Source organism: Phocoena sinus, chromosome 10 (assembly GCF_008692025.1).
Source record: "Phocoena sinus isolate mPhoSin1 chromosome 10, mPhoSin1.pri, whole genome shotgun sequence".
In the NCBI taxonomy this organism is placed as follows: Eukaryota; Metazoa; Chordata; class Mammalia; order Artiodactyla; family Phocoenidae; genus Phocoena; species Phocoena sinus.
Genome location: NC_045772.1, coordinates 60,846,045 through 60,852,804, shown reverse-complemented (window position 1 = coordinate 60,852,804; position 6,760 = coordinate 60,846,045). Strand labels below are relative to the sequence as shown.

Below are 6,760 nucleotides of genomic sequence, written 5' to 3'. Positions count from 1 at the left end.
TGTTAGTTTCTGCCGTACAGCACAGTGATTCAGTTATACATACATATACATTCTTTTTCATATTCTTTTCCATTATGGTTTATCACAGGATATTGAATATAGTTCCCTGTGCTATACGGTAGGACCTTGTTGTTTATCCATCCTGTATATAATAGCTGCATCTGCTAATCCCAAACTCCCACTCCATCCCTCCCCCACTCCCCCTCCGCCTTGGCCACCACAAGTCTGTTATAGAAACATTCTTAAAGACAGTGAGTACCATGTAGGCAAGGAACATCTTTTTCCTCCCTGCTGTGTCCATCATACCAAGCACAATGACTGGCGATTAGAAGGTCTTAATAGTTACTGAATGAATGAATAAGTGACCTAAAACTTTCACTGCCCTTTAGGTCCATTATTTTTCTACCTGAGGAGAGCGGGAAGAACAGCCTTCTCCTCTATCCTAGTCCCACTTTTATTATAAATGTTTGGGGGCTTAAAAAAGGTAACCCAAGACCTCTGTGATGAGACCACAGAGAAGGGAAGTGAGCTGGGTACTGTGACGTGAGGCGAGCTGCGGCTTCTCTACCCCGGGTTGGGGGTTGGCAATCACACTGTGTTCAGAGAAGAGGATGAATAAGTTGGTTTCCGATGGAAAGAAAAACACACAAAATCTATGAGTCCATGGCCTGCTTTCTTGTGGAGAGAAATTAGTTATTTAGGTTTCCAGATTTTACCATACTTCCCTCCCCATTTGAATCCTAAGAATGCCATAGTGAAAATTGATTTCTGTCCTTCCTCCTTTCCCAGAGGGGACAACCCCATAATTCTCTTCTTCTCTACCTTCCACCACCCCCCCGCCCAGCACAAGTGTGTATTTTCTAACATTTATAAACGGTGGCTGGGCGGCCATTCTCTACAAGTTATTTATTGTTGAGAAAATCTATAACTCCTTGGACTTCTCATTTTGATGTAGAAGCTTTCATCCCTGTCGCCTGGGGGAAGCGAGGTTATAAGAGGTACTCTTTGCCTCTCGAAAATGTGTTTTCAGCCTTCCCTTTGGGGCCCTTTCTCTCCCTAGCTCTCATCATCTCAGACATTTCTGACAATCCTTCCTGAGGCATCTGGGGCTTGGGACTGAATTCATCCATTTAATTCTGAAAGGCTTGTGAGTGCCTGATTCACATTGTTCCTGCCCGTTTTCTGAGAGTCCACCTACCCCTGTCTTTGCAGCCCTCAATTTTACCAGTTTCCAGAAAAAGCACCCTTTCTCTCCATGTCAGCGCTTGATTATCCACAATCATGGAGGGGTTAATCTAAAGGAGTGAATGACACCAAGATGACTTTTGTTTGATTTTTAAGAGATGGAATCCTGGCTAAAGATAATCCATAAAGGGAACAACTTTGATGAGAGCGATCCATCATGTTAATCTCCCATGAAGGAGGTATGGCATCTCTTCTTTTGTACCTAGAGAGGGAGGCAGATGGGAGAATCTCAGCTTGTGCAACCCTCATTGTGTTGTCAGAAGCACCGGACATCTAACTTCTCTCCATGCCTCGTTTTGAAACTCTGGAGGACTATTCTTCAGTCTGAGAACCAAATACTTAGTTCAAAGCCAACATACAAAACTATCACTTTATCTAGGGTTCCCATCACACCCAGAGTAAAAGCCACAATCTTCACAGTGACTCTCAGGCCCTACTGAGCCCGAGAAGGCTCTGGCCTGCTGCTTTCTCTCTGACCTCATCCCCTGCTGCTTCCCCCTCACCCACTCTGCACCAGCCCCACGGGCCTCCTTGTTACTCCTCAAAAGTGGGCAGTACTGCCTCACACCCATTGGGATGGATGGCTGTTATTAAAAAAAACAGAAAATAACAAGTGTTGGTGAGGATGTGGAGAAATTGGAGCCCTTGTGCTGCTCAGCTGATGAAAATATGAAATGGGACAGCCACCGTGGAGAAATGGTGTGATGATTTCTCAAAAAATTAAACATACAATTACCATATGATCCAGTATTCCCACTTCTGGGGATGTATTCAAAAGAACTGAAAGCAGGGACTCAAGAAGCCTGTTGTACACCCATGTTCACAGCAGCACTATTCATGACAGTCAAAAGGTGAAACAACCCAAATGCCCTTCAACGGATAAACAAAAAATGTGGTATATACACACAGTGGAATGTTATTCGGCCTTAAAAAGGAAGGATATTCTGGTACATGCTACAACACGGATGAACCCTGAAGATGTTAGGCTAAGTGAAATAAGCTGATCACAAAAGGACAATATTGGATGATTCCTCTTGTATGAGGTCCCTAGAGGGACCAAATTCATAGAGACAGAAAATAGAATGGCGGTTGCCAGGGGCTGGTGGGGAGGAAGGGTTGGGGAATTACTGTTTAATGGACAGAATTTCAGTTGAGGAAGATGAAAAAGGTCTGGAGACGGACGGTGGTAATGGTTGCACAACAATGTGAATGGACTTAATGCCACAGAACTGTGCGCTTAAAAATGGCTCAAACGATACATTTTATCTTGTGTATATTTTACCATAATAAAAAAATTCATTAAAAAAATGGCCAAGGTCTTTGTACTTGCTCTTCTCTGAGATCTGCATCGTGGCTTGTTCTCTCACCTGCTTCTGATCTTTGGTGAAATGTCATCTTCTCAGTGAGGGCTTCTTGGACCACCCATTTTAACACTGCAACTCCCACTCTAACCTTTTCTTGCTTTACTTTTCTCTGCCGGCCTGATTGCAATCCAACACAATATGTATTCTTTTTACTTATTTGTTTACTGTCTGCTTCCTCCTGCAGGAATGTAAACAACTTGATTGGAGGGATTTTGTGTTTTTTTCTTTGCTGTATCCTCAGTGCTAGATAGTTGGGGGCCAGTAAATATTTGTTGAATGAATGAATGACCACGACTAGAGACAGAGCAGGCACAAACAGAAAAGAGATGGGAAGATTCCGTTTTTCATTTGCCTCGATTAACTAATTTCTTCTAACCTTGGATATGAGATTTGGATCAGTTTTTTTGGTGGCTTTTGCTCTATTTACCTTCTCATGTGTATTGTCAACTGTTCCCAACTGGAAGTGTTGTTGGTCTACTACACACACCACACTAATGACTGTTTAAACCTTTCACCTTGAACTCGAAGCCTGTGCTCTTGGATTCCTGACTGCCCCTACCAGAGTTGCAAGGGTGCTTGAGTTAGGACTTTGGAAACTCTGGGGAAGCTCAGATACCCAGAAAGTTTGTACTTGTTTGTTCGGGAGACACTGGTTTGATTGGTTCTGGGAGCTTTCATTCTCTGGAAATTTTAAGGAGGATGAGAAAACTCATAGAGTTTGGGGTCAGAAAAGGAGCTGTACTTGCATACAGAGGATTGATATAATCTCTGGACACGTGACATTTAAAGTCTACTTCTCTGAAACGCTGAGACCTAAAAATAATTAATAGCCTCATTAGCCTTCCTCTCTCAAGTCTTTATCAAACTTCTAGCAAAGCAACTTGGATCCAAACTATATTTGAAGCTATTCAGCAGGAGCCATGAGGCCAAACTTCTTGATTGGCAGGTTTCTTAACACCCAACCAAGGGAACCAGTGGAACTTACTGCCTTGGACAAATGTTTTGAAAAGGAAAGGCCCAGAGGGAGGGCAGTGCCCTTCTTAGAGACAGAGGAGTGAACACAATGACCTCCAGGGTGAAGGAAAGTGGGTGGGGTTGTCTGGGAAAGCAGGACAGCCTGCAATTTAGTGTGTGGATTGTGGGATTTGACATGGGTTTTCTTGGCTACTTGGGATGGAACTTTTGTTTTGGAGTTTGGAATGAGCTCAGAGCTGAGAGAAACACAGGGAGGAGGAGGGAGGGAAGGAGGAAGCAGAGGGCATTATGGAATTCACACAAGCTGGCTTCCTGTTCCCTGGCCTCTCTCATCATTTCTTTAAGCACCTCCCTTGCGTGAAGCATCTCCTCTGGGAGAGACTGTTTCCTAATTAAACTGAGATTCACAGGCCCAGGGCCCTCATTAGGAAATGTCCTTAGGAAATGCTCTTGAAATAGATGATTGTGCATGTTTTCGACTCCTGTTTCCACCTCTCTCTGGCCCTTTCTCTCTTAAAATATTTTTTTCCCTACTTCTAGGAATCTTAAGGTTTAGTAGTCAATCAATACATCTATATGTTCAATACATCTATATGTTCTCTGTCCTAAATGCCTCTTTTGGTTGCCTGGTACAATTATGAGCAGATCCATGCCCTGGGTAGAGAGGATTGAGGGGTGGGAGTGTGGAATTCAGAAAGAGGAGGTACATGGGATTCTGACCCTGCCCTCTGGGAGCTTTTAGACTATAAAGGAGTTTAAGGGACACACCAAGGGCACCACCAGACGGAAAGGGAATATTTATTTCAGCTGAGAATCAGGGCTAGCTATAAGTGCTGGTGGGGTGGGGAAGAATGTTGGAGATTGGGAGATGGTTTAAGAAAGGCTTTCTAGGAGTGGTGGGGAGGGTAGTAGAATAGGATTAAGCAGAGCTATAGGGTCAAGACTGACAGAGACGAGTGAGGAGGGCATCGCTGGCAGGGCAAGTAACTCACACACAACAAAGGCTCATTGCATGGAGGGTAAGTCAAGATGTGAGGAGCTGAGTTAGGAATGAGGTGATGGGCCTGAGGCTGGGGAGGAGGTAGAATTAGGGAAGGACTCTGACAGCTGGGTTGAAGAGTCTCGACTGAATTCCAGATTATTGGAATACTTGGAATAATTGGACTATTCACAGATTATTGCACAGGGAAAGGGTGTTTCTGAACATTGCATTTGAGGAAGATGTTTCTGTTTATTGTTATAGGCTGGGTTGAAGGTAGACGTTCTCAGGATTCCCCATCAGGTGTTTGCTATTTCTTCTGTAAGGTATGTTGTTTATTCGTCTGTTCTCCCTGCTTCTGTTTGAGTGATAAAATATGATTGTTTAATTCCCATTTTTTTACTGAAGTATAGTTGCTGTATTATATTATGTAAGTTACAGGTGTACAATATAGTGATTCACAATTTTATACTCCATTTATAGTTATTCTAAAATATTGGCTATATTCCCTGTGTTGTACAATATATCCTTATAGCTTATTTTATACATAATATTATGTAATTCCCATTTGTTTTGTTCTTCAGTTTGTTTTCCCGGTATCTTCTTTTCTTTTTTTTTTACATCACCCTATTTGTTAATTAATAAATAAATTAATTAATTAAGGCTGCGCTGGGTCTTCATTGCAGCATGCAGCCTTCTTTAGTTGCGTCAGTGGGCTTCTCTCGTTTTGGCGCGTGGGCTCTAGGGCGCGCGGGCTCAGCAGTTGCGGCGCACGGGCTTAGTTGCGGTATGTGGGATATTAGTTCCCCAGCCAGGGATTGAACCTGGGCCCCCTGCATTGGGAGCATGGAGTCTTAACCACTGGACCACCAGGGAAGTCCCTTACCTGTTATCTTCATACTTCGTCTGTAGGTCCACTTTCACTCATCTTCAGTAAAAGAGGGAGGGGCCCAAGGATGTTCCTGTGTAACAAAGTTGAGAGAGACAGAAATTATCACAATCTTGCCCGTCTCTGACCCTGCCATTCAGAGGTTCCTCATCTGGAATTGTTGCTCAGCATCCGCGGATGGACTTCAGAGGAGTGTGTGACATCTTTCTGAGTTGAGTGGCCTCAAAGGGGCCTGTGATTCAAAAATTGTTAAGAACCACTGTTCTATTCTTTGTTGAGAGGTAGGTGCCTGAGCACAGTTCCCCAGACAGAAATGCCGTATAAGCATCCTTAGTGCCAGTTACAGGAGCCTCCAAAGACAGTTGAAGGAGATGGAAGGAGGAAGAGGAACTGGGAGAAGGGAAAGGGGTGCCCAGGGAGCTAGTAGGAGGGGTGCCCCATCTTCCCTCGTTCTTCACTTTCTTCCTAGCTGGTATCCCTTCTTTGTATACTCCACATCCTGACAACTACAGGATTCTGAGTCCTCTTCAGTTTAAATCAATTGAGTGTCTGCCGTTCATCAGGCTCTGCACCAGGTACTCACTACATCGTCTCATACAATTCCTTTATTGACCCTCAAGGGCACAGAATTGAGTCAGTCACCTCCCCGGTTCATGGCACATTAGCATCATTGGTTTGTGTCAGGCCCCTTTCCAATTCATTCTGTTTTTCCTTTTCATCTCTCATCTCTATTCTCATTTTCCCTCCTTACTGGAGGCACCTGCTTTAGTGTATTTAATAAATGCTCTTCCAATCCATGCTCTATATGTTTATTTAGATATATTCATCCATTCTACAAGTGTACAGTGTCGACTATGTGTCAGGCAGTTGTAGGTGCTGGGAATACAGCCGTGAACAAAACCATGCAAAATTCCTGCCTTCATGGAGCTTATATTCTAGTGGAGTGAGACAAATCATGAACAAACATATAGTAACTTAAATAGTGATAAGTGCTATGGAAAAAAAGGACAGGGGGATAAAGTGGGTTGTGGGTGGTTGGGAGTGGATTGAAGTTTTTTGTGGGGTGATTAAGAAAGGACTTACTGGGCTTCCCTGGTGGCGCAGTGGTTGAGAGTCCACCTGCCGATGCAGGGGACACGGGTTCGTGCCCCGCTCCGGGAAGATCCCACATGGAGCGGCTGGGCCCGTGAGCCATGGCCGCTGAGCCTGCGCATCCGGAGCCTCTGCTCCGCAACGGGAGAGGCCACAGCAGTGAGAGGCCCGTGTACCGCAAAAAAAAAAAAAAAAAAAAAAAAGAGAAGAAAGTAT

The 6,760-nt window shown here is 44.1% G+C and overlaps 1 non-coding gene across 1 annotated transcript; it reads right to left on the bottom strand.

Moving 5' to 3' along the window:
* Positions 1-5,366: 5,366 nt before the first annotated feature.
* TRNAW-CCA lies at positions 5,367-5,439 on the bottom strand. The gene has a single exon. It is a non-coding gene; the product is annotated as a tRNA-Trp (tRNA).
* Between the last annotated feature and the right edge of the window lie 1,321 nt (positions 5,440-6,760).